General features: G+C 42.1%; 1 protein-coding gene across 11 annotated transcripts in view; it reads right to left on the reverse strand.

Annotated features, from left to right (window-relative positions):
* ERR (estrogen-related receptor) overlaps positions 1-12,492 on the reverse strand; it is a 132,914-nt gene extending 120,422 nt beyond the window's left edge. For 4 of the 11 annotated variants that reach the window (XM_086968288.1, XM_086968290.1, XM_086968295.1 and 1 more), the window contains exon 1: positions 11,360-12,485. The gene's annotated coding sequence lies outside the window, so the exon portion shown is untranslated. Of the gene's footprint in view, positions 1-9,495; positions 10,470-10,519 lie in introns of those variants that run through there. The other 7 variants (XR_015311040.1, XM_086968303.1, XM_086968305.1 and 4 more) reach the window with 4 other exon arrangements.
* Positions 12,493-16,524: the final 4,032 nt, after the last annotated feature.

A 16,524-nucleotide genomic window follows, 5' to 3' on the forward strand; every position in this document is an offset into this window, starting at 1 on the left:
CCGTATACTCGAAGAAAAGGGTACAGACTCAGGTACGGAGAGTTCGACATAAAAATGAAGGCTGAGTTGACATGAAGAGATGTAACTTAGTTAAAAGAAAACAATGCTATCGATCATAACAGTAGTTATTCGCAGATTTGCCTGCCGGGTGGCGATTGCTGCAGTTAAACGTCTGGCAGAAAACGTTTTTCTAGTGTTTTCTAGTTAGGCGCTAAGAGACGTCCAAGAGAGGAACGGGTATAAAGGGGCAAGGATAAATTGCAATCGTTCAAGCAATAGCAGTGGTAGCAAGCAGCTTTTGCTACCAAGAAGCGTTTGTTGTCGTAGGCGAACAGCTAACGATGATGACGAAATGTGGCTGAGATGTGGGTTTGATACGTACAGAATGAATAAAAAAGATAAAAAGAATACAGGCAAACAATTTGAAAAACAATGTACCAATGTCACTTGACATAGTAGGGTTGACGGATGCGGTACGATAATGTTAGGTATACACTGTTCATATGAAACGGTAACATAGCTTATCGATTGTTACTGGTGTTTGTATCATGCTTCGTTTCTTATCAACTGCCAGCTTGTTGACATCGCCATTAAACATGGTTTATCATTATGTCAGAAAGTCGATACGGAAGTCTGTAGGCCAACAGTTAAAATATCGCCTGAAAGGCAACTACCAATCGCTGCGTTTTGGTGGACTCTGTGACGACCAAACAAATTGCGCTGTGCCCCGTGTTGAAGCATTGCAGAGATAATATAAAATATAAATAGTTGGGAGTTACGACGGAAAGACTTGGCTTCTTCGATGGAGTTAGCAGGAGTATGAGAGACAAGCATTGTCCATGGATTCGATGGCTTCACTGCTAACTCGTTAAGGATTCATTAGCCAAAACAATTTCATACTTTTAGCCCCTTTAAGCGTAATAAAAAAAGATGAAATCTAAAGAAAACAGTACGTACGTTCAAAGCAAAAAACTCACTTGTTGTTGCGTTACTATGTGTCTTCACAAACTTCGAACTATAAATTCAATATCGATTCAAGTACCCGTAACCGTGTGGCTAAGCATCACATCCTATTAAGCTAACACACAGCACTGTAAGTAGATATTTCTAACATGTTTCAATGTGTTTAGACATTTTTTTCTAATTATACTAATAATTAATCGATCTGTATCCACGATGAGTAGCAGACATCACGTCGTGTTGCCTGTTATTTCTGTGTTACAGTTCCCAGATTGGGAACGCACCTTCTGCCGCCTCCTTTTGCTGTCGTCGAACTTTAGTCGCCCTTTAGTAGGCACATATGACTTCTACACGCTGCTGCTGCTACTGATCTCTAGCCCCGAGGCTACCATATAAATGGTCATAAACGGCAGCAACGTGGTCGAAAAAGATCAAGGCGACTGACCAGACAAAGCCCCTCATTTACGCTCAGATTCGCGACAATGCTCAACCGGCTCCGCAAGCGAAGTATAGAGCACAGACGGACCGAAGTCCTTCCATCTGCAGGAATTCGCTAGGCGGTATTTAAAGCACCTGAGGTCGAGGCATCGGAACTAATTTCAGCTGCAGCGCAGTGTTTAGTACAAACGAAAAGCTTGTCCTGTCCTTTGGATACGGCAACGTATTACCTATTTACCGTTTCTGCCTGTTTTCGATGACGATTGTACCAGCATACAGCAGTGTTCGCTACCATTCCCTTGGTCTTCATGATTAAATGCCAGTTTTTCAATAGTTGAACCAGCCATACGAGTAGGCTGGTTCAACTATTGAAAATGGGACAAAAAGAACAACTATGCCGGTCGTGATGGTGGCGGTATGCGAATTGACACAGGATGTAGAGAGCCAGAGGTATTACATAGAGAGCCTCGAGTGTGGCCTGGCTGCAGGTACATATATATATATATATATATAAGTGAGTAACTATGTTACACAAATTCGATGCAGATATGGCTTAGAATGACAACAGCGTTACTAAATCATGTTTATGCAACTATTGGCAAGTCATTTCGTCGGGTGCACACTTTTGATATGATGGTGGTTATAGACCGAGTAGAAAGGGGCGGAACCGTTCTAAAAAAATCATTTTTAACGAAGAAGCCAAACAAAAGCCAACATGGATGTGTGGACTTGAATAGGTCGAATACGCGGCGTGGGAGCTTCAATACGAGCCGAAAGCCGAAATGCCGATTTAAATTAAATATAAACTTTTCTCAGTTCGTTCCTTGTCGAGCTGAAGCGAAATTTCGTTAGAAAATAGCCCGGCGAGGCCATGCAAAAAGGACAACCACATCGGAACCGATTAAACAATCTACCGCTACAATCAATACAGGATTTGCAACATACGAAAATCGCTTTATTTAATTCTATAAAATGTTTTCTAGAAAAAATAATTTGTGCTTAGGCGATTTGCTGACGTCCTTAAAAAAAACGTTCTCAGTAAAGGCCTGCATATAGAACCCTATGGATAAAGAATACCTCGTCGGAACAGCTGCAATTTCATTCTAATGAAATTCGACAGTGAAAATTAACTAACCTACTCTGTAATAAACCTCTGCCGGATCCGGATGAAAATGATCAATCAAACCGTCGAGCCGGCGAGGTCATCGATAATAACGACAACGTAATGTATCAAAAAACAAAACAAGAAGACGAGCTACAGAATCAGAGAAATGTAAAGATAAACAGCCTTCATAAATTCGACGAAAGACATTGACACACAACGCTTATATATAGTTATTTGATAAACAACTTTACCTCAGTGAGGTTATCGCATCTGTTTCGGTTCTTAACAAATTCGACTGCATTCGTAGCTTCCCTGTATCCGTCTACGTTCAAACCGGCTAAATTCTAGTAACTCGCGTAATGGGCGGATAGGGAACTTAGGAAGAATACAGATGCTTTGTCGGCGATGCTAAGCGTCGTCGACTTAAGTTACGGAGACTAACTTGCGCGATCTGCGGCCGACGGGCAGCCGTCGCATTGCCGCTGGAATCGTTGTCGCGACCGTAGAAAGCAGTAGGTTATTGTGGTTATCATTGACGTTGCTATCGTTGTTACTCCCGCGATTGCTGCTGGACTTGTTGTCACGTGGATTCGACGGGACCGTTGGCGTGATCAGCTAAATAGAAACGGCAAGCAAGCGTCAGCAGCTAGTGAAGTAAGCAGTTGCGGACCAATACAGCTACGGGGTTGCAGGAAAAGAAGGAAGGCAGCTTGCGAAACTTTGATTGATAAAAGCCCATTTTTGTCGTAAACTGTACAAAAAAAATTGTCCAAAGGATGGACTGGCTAACCAGCCAAGCAAGCGTAAACATACAAGCGCAAGGCAGAAACTAGAATGTGCCGACTTCAATTCATTATGATTTTGTTCCCACGGTTGCCTAAATGCTGCATTATTCTATCCGATATGTCGCTTTTGTTTGTTATCGCTGCAACTGCCGCTTGACGCGGGGGTTCATGGTGTTTACCCCAGAGTATTGGAAGCAGAATCATGGCTGCGTAAAGAGCAACAACGACAGCTAACTGCACTAATCGAAGTCATAACTCATATCATCACGAAATCTGATAATATTCCCATTAATCAATAAATGATTTGTCCGCAACTATTAGCCAATATGAGTAATCGCTCAGTATTGCCATTACAACAACTACAGCCACTGCGAATAGCAGGGCCCTCGCATTGCCTCCTCACGTCGCGTAAAATCGGAACGATCTCCATCAGCGAAACCATTACCATACCAGTGATTTACTTATATGGTCACCCAGGTGTTCAATACGAGGTTAGCTAGCAACAGCTGTCGGAGTAGTAAGCGTATACGGAAAATCGCGCTAAACTACACAGAATGCGACCATGTGATTGACTCGCACTGCAGAGTGAGGTACCGGTGGCACAGCATAATCCGACCAGGCAAACAGAGGAAAATCGAGAGAGTAAGGGAGAGACGGCAAACCTTCACTAGGTAACAGTAACAATGGTTAAAATAGGACCATTCGATCGAAAGGTAAGAGCGGAAAGATTTTTCATGCGTCTTCTTTTTTTTTTTTGCTTATTGCGATGTTTTTAGGTTGGACAAAAGAGAAAAGCACACGTGGCAATAATCTAACGTATTTTTTATACGTGGAGTACGTGTTACGAACGCATTACACTAATGAAGCTATGTTGGACGCACTACCTTCAACGCCTTCAAGGCTCCAATTTTTAAGTGCTCCTTACTATGCGTTAATGGCTTTTTATCATTAAACGTGGATGGAATATCCTTACTGAATAGAAAGCGCCGGATTTTATCTTAGTGCAGACGCATTATAGCCCTGCAGTACACTGGACTAAAATTTAGCATTTGAACCAATGGAGGGCTAACTCCTCATGAGCTATTACTCAATACCAGTGAGTAAGTTCGAAAAGTTATTATGTGCATTACACTAGGATGACAATTACAATCAACGACGATAAACACCTGAAAAAATCTCTTACGAAGGCAGTATCGGTTTGTACAAACGACTCACTGACTTCCGACGTACCGCAGAATCTCACTGTTATGTCGCTGCCTTTAATCTATTTCACGCGTGAGATCAGTCAACAACAATAGAACCACGTAAACACGTTTTAAATGTAGGTCCCTCATAGTAGGCCTTTAGCCATGTTATAAATAATTCCCTACGCCCATGACGGTTGTGTCCAACAGCACATCAACATATTTAGCGAAAAATATCAGTTTGATACAGCATGCCAGTCGTCTAGAGACTAGCTTATTGAAGCTACTGTCTAGTATTCTGTTATACTTTAACCAGGCAAAAGGCGCCAAATTCAAATTGATACGATTCAGAACTCGTCAAAGTTATATGCATGAAACGCTTAGCTGAGTTACCGGGAGCTGTCACGCAAGCAGTGTAATGATAATGAACAAAAGCTCATCTGTAACCGTACCACGCATAGTTCTCTCAGGGATTTACATATTAGACCGTGAACATTTTTGCGTAAGGCAGTGCCATAGTATAAAGCAAGCCAACAGTGAGCGCCTGCCCTGCGCTAGTCCTTCTCGTTTTCCTTCCACCTTCTTTTCTATTAAAGCGGCCCGGTGACTCATGAATTGCATAAATTGGTCTTCCTTAAATGAAGTACTTTCACTAATACGGCCGGCCGTCATCATAACCTTCACTGTCATCACCACGAGCAAGGTCGTCGTTGGACGGAAATCAATCTTCATGCAGCGACGACTGTAGACGGCAAGCGGAGCAAGCGCATCAGAGTGAACGAGGGAACACTAACGTGCCATAGCAAACGGCTCCAATGGGAAAAGCGATGATACACAAAGAAAAAGAATGCCCCTAAAAGGATACTTGCTTGCACACTGATTCGTTGCACAATTGTTGCCTCTACGCAGTTACGGTGCCGAGTCTGGGTTAGAGTGGGCTATGCTATATTTACTACGCGATCGCCTTTGCTAGCACCGCGTTTCTCGCTCTACGTAGCGTTATAATGTCTCATGATAAATCCTAATCAAGAGAGAATTTCACCAGCACGACCCCGTACGAGCCGCAAGCAGGCGGTGTTAATCGTCAACCTCCGACCATTACGACTGCAACAACCTCCCCGCTGTAGAAATAAAGGTAAGCGTATTTCACTGCCCGCGTGCGGATTGTCGAATCCGACACATCGATTCCTACACAGATATGCGTCATATAGGCGGCTCAGGCCATTTCCTTTTTTACTTTTCATTTCGTCTCTTCACTTTCTAACGAATCGAGGGCGATACGGCAGAATCAGCAGACTATCCGAATTACTCGACTTTCGATGATAGGCCATAACATGTTCACTTTACACTTCGACTAACAAGGTTTGGTATATGATGCGCGAATGGCCAAATAGGAAAAAGAAGTTTTAGGGTGGCTTACTCATAGCTGGCTAACTAAATCATCAAAACTAAGTTTTGCCGCATGCCAACAGTCTCATCTTTTGGATAGTTTTAAATGAAGCTTATTACCAATCATCGTACGATTGCTAGCCAGAACAGTATAGGACGATGCTGATCATTATGCCACTCATGCTGACGACGATACAGAATACGTTTAAACTAATGTCTAGTTTAACTTTCGAAGCGTCAAACGAAGTCGGAAGTTTAGGAAGAGGCCAGCATTCGAAAACGTACACTGAAATTAGTCTTACAGGTATAAACGAGAAATAGGAACGTACGGTCAACACAGACGTAGGACATAGATACAGTGTCTACAACAGCCGAACCCAAGATCTTCCAGCGTTTGTTAGTGACGTTTACACTTTACGTTGCATCGGTTCAATTTGATTTTTCTTTTTTCTAAATCTATCTTGTATCATTATTCGTCCATACACTACGGTGATGTCACCGAAATAAACTAATGTTCCGTGCATTGCAATTCGCTGACTTTCACCTTCCCCTAGCTAGGATGGATAGCTATATCAAAAAGCATTAACCAACTGTAAGAGGGGAAAATACCTGTGTACAGCTAGCGTGCATCATAATGACGTCATCAATTGGTTGAAACGTCAAATACGCCTCGTAAAGCTGTGAAACTTTATCCAAAATATCCTTCTAACAGACCACAATTAGCCTTCCTCACTGATCTTGCGAAATTCGAGTTCAAAGTTCAAATATAAAAAAGTATCGGAAATTGAATGCGAGAAACAGGAAATCGTACCCAGGTGAAAGGGGCCAGACAGACGACGACGAGAACCAAAGAGAGAAAATTGCTATGATTCGGCCTGACGGTACGATACGGTTGGTTGGTTGATGAAACCACAGATACTGTGACAGGATAGAGTATCACAGCTATTATATATACCGATCGATTCACTAACGATATCTATTGTTATTTGTAACTCATAGCGTAGTGACGACACGTCATCTATTTGCGGATCCAGTTGACTTCGGCTATCCTATTGAATTTCATAGATCATATTCAGATTTCCAGGAAGGCCGTCTACTGCATTCGGTACTATTCACGACTTGTCTATATGACAGCCAATTCTTCCCTCAGTAAGGAATAAGGGGAATAAGGTTATTTTTATCGCTCCCAACATTCGAACAATCGAAAAAGGACAATCTTACTTTAAAAATATTTATGGTAATAAGAGGCTATGTAGACATATGTCCCATTTCTATAAACTGACAGAACAAGTTTTCAGCTTCGTATGGTCCATTGGCTCCTATTATAGAGTTTCAGAAGGTACTCTCTTAGCGCTTGTCACAGTAGCAAGTAGAAACAGTTCGGCTGTAGCTTCGTAGTTCTTTAATACAGCATAACCTAATTTCAGGCCGTCCCGTTATCAGAAACAGCATTACATAGGACGGATGCAAAGTCAAATACATGTCGCTTGTTAACCTTGTCAGCTAGCCGCAGTGAACGCGATAGATTTAATCACATACAACTGTATGATGAGAAAACCTCGCCGTAGTTTCCATTCCGATTCCAAAAGTGATCTGTCTACAGAAATTCGCTTAATTGAAGAGTCAACGCGGACCAATTTAATTTGTCCTAACTCAAACGTCACTGCGTTCATTATTTTGCTCCGTTTGTCAGCGACGTGACGATGGGCTTGAGTATAGTCCCTGGTCACTCAACTCTGGTTATGGATTGCTCATCGTGCGATTCGCACTAGACTCACGTGGCCTCGGCCGGAACAGTTCAGTCCTCGAGTGAACGCATATGGCAATTGCTTCAATGGCTTAGTTATCTTACATGTGCTTCGCATCACTCACAAAAAAAAAATATATATATATATATATGGTGAATATGCATTTTCTTTACGGCGAATGAGATGCATATCCACACTTTAGCAACAGAAAAACAAAAATCCTTCCTTACTACACCTTTGTTGGCTTTATTTGAAAGTTGATAGGTACACGTGATGACACAGGCTATAGAAGACCTTCACTTTAGGATCGTATTGATATACAAAGAGTTACATCGTTCGCTGAAGAATTGCATCATTTTATGCAGAATTATACTGTCCCAGAATAATTGTGTTTTACATTCACCGACGAGCTGGTAACCGGAAAAAAGGTAGTATACCCATAAATTGTGCAGTTACGCACTCAAGATGAGCATACAAGTTTATCCAACTTTATCAACCTTTGACACAAAGGATTATGCGTATATGTATATATATGTAGATCACAAAACGGTACCTAACGGACCTCTCGATTATCTGATGCCGTATACCGTGCTCTAAGTAGGCAAGTGCCGACGCGAACAAACACACGGTCCTATTCATAGCACGCCAACCACCTGCACGCAAAATCTCATGAGCGGCAACGACAACATAAGTTACAATGTAGTTAGTGCCACCACTATTCAGTAACTTTTTGACCCCTCGTTTCGAGTTCTTTGCCTAATCTAACTTGTTTGCAAGCGTTGCGTTGTATGGACCACCGCAAAGAGAATACCAATCAAGGAACAGTTGTTGTCATCAGCTTTTTTTTACACAGTATCCGTCACTTCAATGTTTATTGTGGCAGGCACTACATTCGTTTACGCTGCGTTGAACGAAAAAGTACCGGAGCGGAAAAGAAAACGTAACGATGAAGCCGTCACGACGGTAGAGTGACGTGGAGTCCATTAAGAGATGAGATACCCGGCGTGTAATAACTCGCTATTTAATAGGCGACAACTTTGCCCAGAAGTGGAGCTACAGTCAACGCATAAAAGACCATATAAGTCTTGAAGATTCAACATTTACAGAGCGAAAAAACCGAAGCACCGGAAGCAGTTTTGTCACCATTTACAACACCGCTTAGTGCTCGCGGAGTGCATAAGGACCGACAGCGGCAATGTGTAGCGTTCACCGGCGTTTCAGCAAGAGAACGTAATGCTTTGCTAGAAGCTGCTGTTGCTGCTCTATTGAGGACTGGAGTTGAGGTATCTGTTTTGTCTCACTATGTCCAACGGCTTTGCCAGTCATTGCTGTTTTCCACCATTCATTCTGCTGGTTAGGGGACGTCTATTCAGGCCCACATAAGCCTTAAAAGCGCAGCTATCCCGGCGTCTATGCGCAGATCTACTCGCAACCACTTGATATCTATATAGACATGAAATATATGCAGTGGGAAAGAACAGCTGTTGTAAACGATGGGGTTAACGTCAGTAATGACTAGGTAGTAGAATGGGTTTTTGAACCAACCCTTTGCTATACCGACGATCGATAGCAATAGTTTTTTCTTGTGACCTCGGAGTAAGGGTCCCTTACAACAATCGATTGAGACGGTCATCTGATTTTCTATTGAATCAATTAAATGCGAAGTGTTACAAACGATAACCGTTTGTAAATGAAGAGAAATATGTATAAATAAAGTCCGCTACCACACCGGTCTAATTTACTATTGGTTGCTCCTACTATGTAAGGTAAGCTATTGTGCACTCATGACAGGGACACATGGAAGTCGAAAGGAATTTTCCTTTGCTGAAATGAAGATGCATTCGCGAGTAGCGATATATTAAAGTCTGATGATACAAAGTACTGACCATATAGCAGGACGGAAATAAACACGGTGGAGTGCAGTACCTTAGTTGATATTAGATGGAGTAGTAATGAATAATTTAGCCCCGTGATCGTGGGACACTAAGTTGTCTCGATCCGAAGCTCGGCGTAAACACACGTTTCGTATTGCGAGCGGTGTTTAACGACAGTACCACGAATCCGAAACATTTATAATAGTAACTGGAGAAATGGTGGCCAAAATGATGGGTTCTTATCATTGTTATTTTGTAGGAGACGCCAAAGTTCTGTAGAAAAGAGCATAGTTAGTCATTATTAACCATGTGAAGTGAGCGGGTCGGTTGTATTAAATTTTCGTTTTTTTATCGACCTGGAGAGAGGCCTTAAAACACGCGTCCTAGAAAATTGTCTGGCTGGTGACATGAGAGAGAGGGCGGTATGCCCCACATTTTTCTGCTCTGTCATTCCAGACTGACATAGCTCTGTGAAACAAACCCAATTCTTCCGGGCTTCGAAGAAACATAGACTCCCATGAGAAATACCCAAACACTGTCACTGATTCTCGACAGACTAAGATATTTCGAGGTCCAGCGAGCGTCGCTGTAAAATCCACAGCTGAGCTTTTCTACTGGTAGATCGGGTCTGCTAGCTTGAACACGATATATCCCACGAGATCGAACAACGATGTTCTCGGTAACGTGTCGTTCGCGCGGTGTAATAATACTGTCAGACCATCCTTTGATTCTGCATCGGTTGGACCGTGTTTGCGAAGATCTAAGGCGCCCGCCAACTGACAGCATAAATTCTCTATTTTCTCCAGTCCGAGGCAAAGCGTCATTTCGATTAAGCGCACGTTGTAAACATTATATAATCTATTAATACAGGAAACTAGTGAACGACTGATTCGTCTAGACACTCTGATTAGATAGATATGTGATGCTATTTCTAGAAGTTGACACATGATCATGATCGCCGATGTCGTCGATCACGCCGTCACGACGTCGAAAACATATCTACGACAGAGATACACGATACGCGAGAGCCACGCACCACGGTTACAATCCATGTTCATCCTTCTCCTTATCCATTATCCTCGTTGCCTCGATAAACCCCATCCCACTGTCATCATGTTAAAGCTAGAAGCGCGCGTACACTGTAGGAAATTTACAGCCAGATCTTCCAGCAATAGCTGTAGCAGGAGTCGAGGTGAACATAGAATTGAAGGACCGTTAGCTCAGTAGACAACGACACATCAATACACTCACGGAGATAATACACACAGACACGACATAGCACCGCACGAATGAATCGAGCCTGAGCGGCTGCACGCACACATACATAGACTGGTCACAAGACAACACACGAATGATAATTTTGCAGTGTGCAATGCAAACAGTTGGGTGCTTGTAATAGTAGACGTCGTCAACAGTAAAAAACAAAAAATCGTAGTGTTTTTTTCATGTAACGTAAATGCCACTTTGTTGTTATTTCGTCAGCGCCCTTTTTTCTCTATGTGTCCAAAATTGAAGGGAGAAAGGTTTTTTTTTTTTGTGCTCAGCTTCTCAAGATTATTGTTATCCTATCACGAATCCTATACGACAGCGCTGGTCGCCTTGCCGATGATGTCGTTCATCGTCGCTCAGCACCTGCCCTAGCGCCTTGCTACTTTAATGTCGTCCCGATGCTTGTGGCTTTTAGCGCTTGCTTAGCACTATTGGCTCTTGCTCCTATGCTGTAACCGCTTAGCCGTTTGCCGTTGTTCGTGCGCGAATACTGCAACGAATCACTTCCGACGCGGCAATACGTAGATCCCGCGCGAGGATCGAAATGAATTTGATTGGCATTTTTTTACCGACACTCACAGAGCAAGTAGCACTCATCGACACTCACCTGATGGGGCCCAAAACGCCCGCCGGAACGCTTAATTTTACCTTAATTTTTCCACTCTGGGCGCACGAGAACCATAATAAAATCGCTAAATATTACAGTAAGCACGATGTTGACGTCACTAACCGCAGCACCGTCTCCAGCAGACGAGGCCAACATTGCCATTGGCCAACGGGTGGCCTTTTGCATGTTTGGGTTTCAACAAGGGCCTAAATTGGCCGTGCCGTCTGCGAAGTAATGCGCGCGAAACTTTGAACAAACCAATCATGCGCAGGCGACTCATGCAGTGCGCGTATTGTCTGCTACGAAAGCCATCTGGCCGCGAAAATTCTGATAGCCAAACATGATCGAGTTCCACTCCAATGACGACTGTGTTGTCGTAGAAGTCGTCGTAGAAGCGCGCGGGCTGTTAGTTGTACTGCCCGAACCACAGATACTGGGAGACCTTTACAGAAAAAACAAGCAGCCTAACAGGCAAGACCAGGCCAAGATACAAGAGAGGTGCTTTTCGCGCGCACGTTGATTTCCCTTCTTATGGCGGTTGCCGCGATAATGCCAATGAGCAGCAGCACGGAGAATAAAGGCGAAGACCACTAATCAAATTCAACGCTGGCAACCGAAGAAAACTACGTATCTGTTACAATTAATCGGCTGTTACCTGCTGCTACTTGTGCAATTAATTATGGATAAACCTATGAAAAGGCTAGAACGTTGCTGAAAGAAGCCGCACGATCTCTCTTTTTTTATCGCTAACTCTTGAAATCACACTCGCAGTCTTCTAGTAGCATTATCTCTGTGAGTCACAGCAGTGGAAGGGGTATATTTGAGTTGCATGTCCTTTGTCGTTAAGAACATTACATGAAGTAGGTGCATGCCAAAGGTTTTTTGACATATCGTCTTTCGAGAATGGTCGTTCTTAACACCGGCGCAGTAGCGACGTATCGAAATTAGATTATAGCAGAACCCTGCCGCAAAATCTGCGCAGTAAAAACAAAGGGGACGGGGCTCTTAAGTGTAAGGTGAAGCTATCGAAATGATGCTTGAACGTTAGCGTTTCCTGCTACGGGAGCCAAGAACACACAGAGAGGAGGCAGAAGAAAATAGCGCCGATTCAGACGGCATACGAGTCAGTGGAATTAGGTAAGAATTTCACAAAAGAGAAACCACTGTTACAAGTAACAGGCAAACTGGGTTACCTAATAATACCTGCTACAACAGCTTAATTCGAGCTCAACTTCGAGATTAACCGCTTGTTGGCGTTAGTCGGTATTAACCGCCTACGAGGTTCGCGCATGGCAGGTCCCGAAGTGTAAGAGACCGAGAAGGAGAGCCGACTGCAGGTAGAAAATCGTGAGCATCTATACAAGTCGAACCGCTAAGTGCAGGGAAAATGTAGGGAAAACGTTTCAGACCTGTTTGTTTAGGAATTCAAAGCTGTTCGCTTCATTTATAGGTTGTGGATCCTTGGCTCGCCTATGAGGGTTTTGGATGTGTAAAGCAAGTATCGAGCAGGTTTTTCTTTATAGATAAGAATGAAGTTATTATTACTATTTGTATCTTTTGAAAAACAATTTATTTCGGTAGAATTTTGCCGTGGTTAATTTAGATCTCAGCGGATTATTTTTTATTAGCCATATTAAATGTATATGTATATATATATATATATATATATATATATATACAGCGTTGAGAAACTGGTCAGGAAGGATAACCTAAATCGAAATGATCCTAATCTACACATGGACCCAAAGAAGTTTCCATATTTCTAGGGGACGATTATATTTGGGTTCGAGGTAGGCGGCTACGCAATTTGGAAGACATCCCACGATCGTCTAAAAAAATTTGTCCCCAATGATCGATCTCAATACTGTGAAAACTTTCTCAGTAACTACCGAATAAAGTACGTACATCCAAGGCATACGTTATCAATATTTTTGCTCACGAACTGATTAGAGCAGTTCTATAGCTACTTGATATGGAGATTTTGAGCAAGCAAGAGTCGTTAAGAAAAGGCCCGTCGTACTGTTAAGCACTGAGAGGTTAATAAGGGCGGTTCCTGTCAGTAATGGCTTAAAAACAGAAAACGACCCACTCATCGTCAACGTTTGTTTTAAGTTTGTTCCAAATTTAAACCAACAATGTATAGATTTTTAGTTTGAAAGTTCCGGCATAAACGCTTTGGGCTAATTTGACTGAACTATATTTGGAGTCTCATTGATCCGCGTGATACCGGACATCTCGAATCTTCTAGATCTCTATCATTAATCGACCTGTTTAACATTTAGCAAATAACGTTTAGATGGATACAGATGCTAGACTCACGATACTCATACGATGGCGGTGGTGTAAGCTGGTAAATGGACGTAGACCGGCTATTATTGTGTATTGATGCAGGGTATATTTGTTTTTGTCGGATGAGTTAATTTCTCATGGTTGCTTCGATCATTGACAGCGCATGGGTAATTAATTTCCTACCCAAAATTTTCTGATTTACGCGAATAGCTATACTCCTAAAAAGGGTTGCACCTTAAAAAAATAGTTGATACAAGTTAACGTTCCGGTTGTGGGCGTCCAACTAAATAGTAAAGATTAGTAAAAACATCATTAAGACTTGTCTTTTACTACCACAGAAACTTTTTAGCCACTCGCTTAGCTAGCTTGTTCTTCATATCAAACTTCTCCTCTTGCGATTTTATTAATGTGAACCTTTCCAATTATATGCATATTGTTTTAGTGATTCTGCATTACATCATTCTATCAGTTTGTATATACGATTTTTCAGACTAAAAAAAAACAACAGCCAAATGGCTCAAAGTTGGGCTGGTTGACGATATTTAGAGATGCTATGGTTTTAGAAACTCATAGCTGTACCTTTTATGAGCACAGACCACCATGCACGTTGTGCATATATCCTGTCAACATCAATGGCACAAAACACTATCCCTAGATCTGTTTGTACTTGAAAACAGAAAAATCCTCAGAAGGGGACTTCGATCAAACTCAGTACAGTGGTTTGGCGGCGGTCTACTTCAGCAAAGGCGGATATCTAGGAAAATTTGCTTTCGGTGGCAGACCTCGTTAGAAAAAGGATACTAATAGTATTTAGTGGAAATCAAATTCAGCGCAGTGCGGCGGGTCTACCGACCAAAACGCTACCATAGCGTTGGTGGATCATGTACATAAAATCTTTGGGGTGGAGCAAGGATAACGTGTTTTTACCTACTGAACATAGCGACATGTAAAATGGTCTAGGTTCGAAGCTGGCCGTAGGCACAATTCATTTCAGAAGCAAGTTTTACGGGCCGTACCGAACATTAAACGCGCAATACTTATTAATATGCATCACAGTCCTTGTGTGGCAAAATCAGCGAACGACATTTCAACAGCATTTCCTTTGTCCCTGACCTAGGCATCAGTGTACAACTAAATGGGGAGAGGTGCGTCGGCGTAGTGGTTTCGACTGCGTATACGAAGGCTCGGGTTGAAAAGGCCAAAGGTGGCTGAAGCGCGAATTCAACGCAACTGTGTGAATAAATAAAATTACGAAATGACGATCGGAGTAAATGCGTTGAGCTTTCGAAAATAAAGCACATGTATAATATACGACTGCTGAATTATGCTGCAATCGAGTAGGGTAAAAATGTTTTTTAATGAGTATGTAGTTGTATGAGACGGCGTGAAACGGCCACAGAGATCAAACATATCATCGATAGCACCGCTATATTCAGATTGTTCTTCATTTTTTTAACTGTAATTTATTTTTACCAAATAGGTACCGTTACACGAAATTAGAAAAGAATACATCAAACGTTAGTAACGATGTCACGAAAAAAAAGAGTCCACAAAGTAGAATGGGACGTAAGTTACCGTTTGAGATTATGGGTACGATATGACAACACAAGAGTTGCTTCACCGTGTAGGATCGTCGTTAAAAACGGTATTTAATTAAAAAAACAAAAAAGGATAATAAAATGAAGTAATTTTCAATTAGAAAACTTGATTAATGCCTAACTTTCGGGAAATTAAAAAAATCTGCTCCTTTAGTTTATTGCTTTGAACTACCTGTCAGTAGCTTCTCTTAGCCGTAGAAGACAACAGCAGCAAATAAACTTCATTGAGGTTCACGTGCATACAAGTTTATGGTGTATTCAGTGAAAGCTGGTATCGGTTCCGAAAAAAAATGAATCGAAATTAGGATAATTCCGGTTTAAAGACGTATCTATGTACGATTTAGGCGATCGATGACGGTTCCTTTAAAGTTAAATAGTATGTTAGGGATTCTCTTGCTAAACGTAACCGAAGCGCAACATGAGTACATTATGGCGCATCCACATGGAACAATTGAGTTATGGTCTTCTTGATACGTATATTTAATTCAACAATATCGAATCGCAAATGTCTCTTGAGTATATCTCTAATGCAAAGGGCTATTACAGTACAACGGGTAGTATTACGACACGGCGGGCGGTGAAACGCCGCCATAACGGCGATGATGAAACGACCGAACACACTAATTTTTGTTGATTATTTCAAATCCTCAGACTGAAGCTTGCCCGTGATATTTGTACATGTGAGGTACTGTGCTACATGCTTCAAGGTACAGGGCTGACATGGGCCCGTCCTATACGTCGAGCACCGCTGTGGGTTCTCTCTTCTTTTCCTTTGTTTTCAAGACACATCGGCGTTCTTCTAATCGCTTCGTCTTTAGTAGAGTTACCCGGATAGTGGTGTATACCGATACGTATCTCTTTTGCCCGTTAGCGTATTTGCATACCGGTAATAGAAACATGTTGAATTTTTTAAATTTCTTGATAGAAGCCTGTATCGTTTGCTGCATTAATAGATTGCCTGGTAAGCAGAGCCACAATTCAAGTCAGAAAGGGATCGGCCGTTATCGAGACAGCAACTGCTATGCGTATTTATTGCCTTTGATCGTCCGGGTAACCATTTTGCATTTACTTACATGAAAATGTATGTTTTCACAAGCTATATATATGTAGTCCAAATATTTTCACGGGTTGCACAAAAATAAGTTCTAGCAAATTCGTTTCGATAATTGCCGATTGTTCTATCTATTCTAGAAGTATCTGGGGTACCTGAAGTTCCGTTGTATTGTTTTGGTCGGGGCGGCTTTTGTCATGTTAGGTACGCAGTATGTTATCTTTTGA

The sequence above is a fragment of the Varroa jacobsoni genome, unplaced genomic scaffold, assembly GCF_002532875.2.
Source record: "Varroa jacobsoni isolate VJ856 unplaced genomic scaffold, vjacob_1.0 scaffold_43, whole genome shotgun sequence".
Taxonomy (NCBI): domain Eukaryota; kingdom Metazoa; phylum Arthropoda; class Arachnida; order Mesostigmata; family Varroidae; genus Varroa; species Varroa jacobsoni.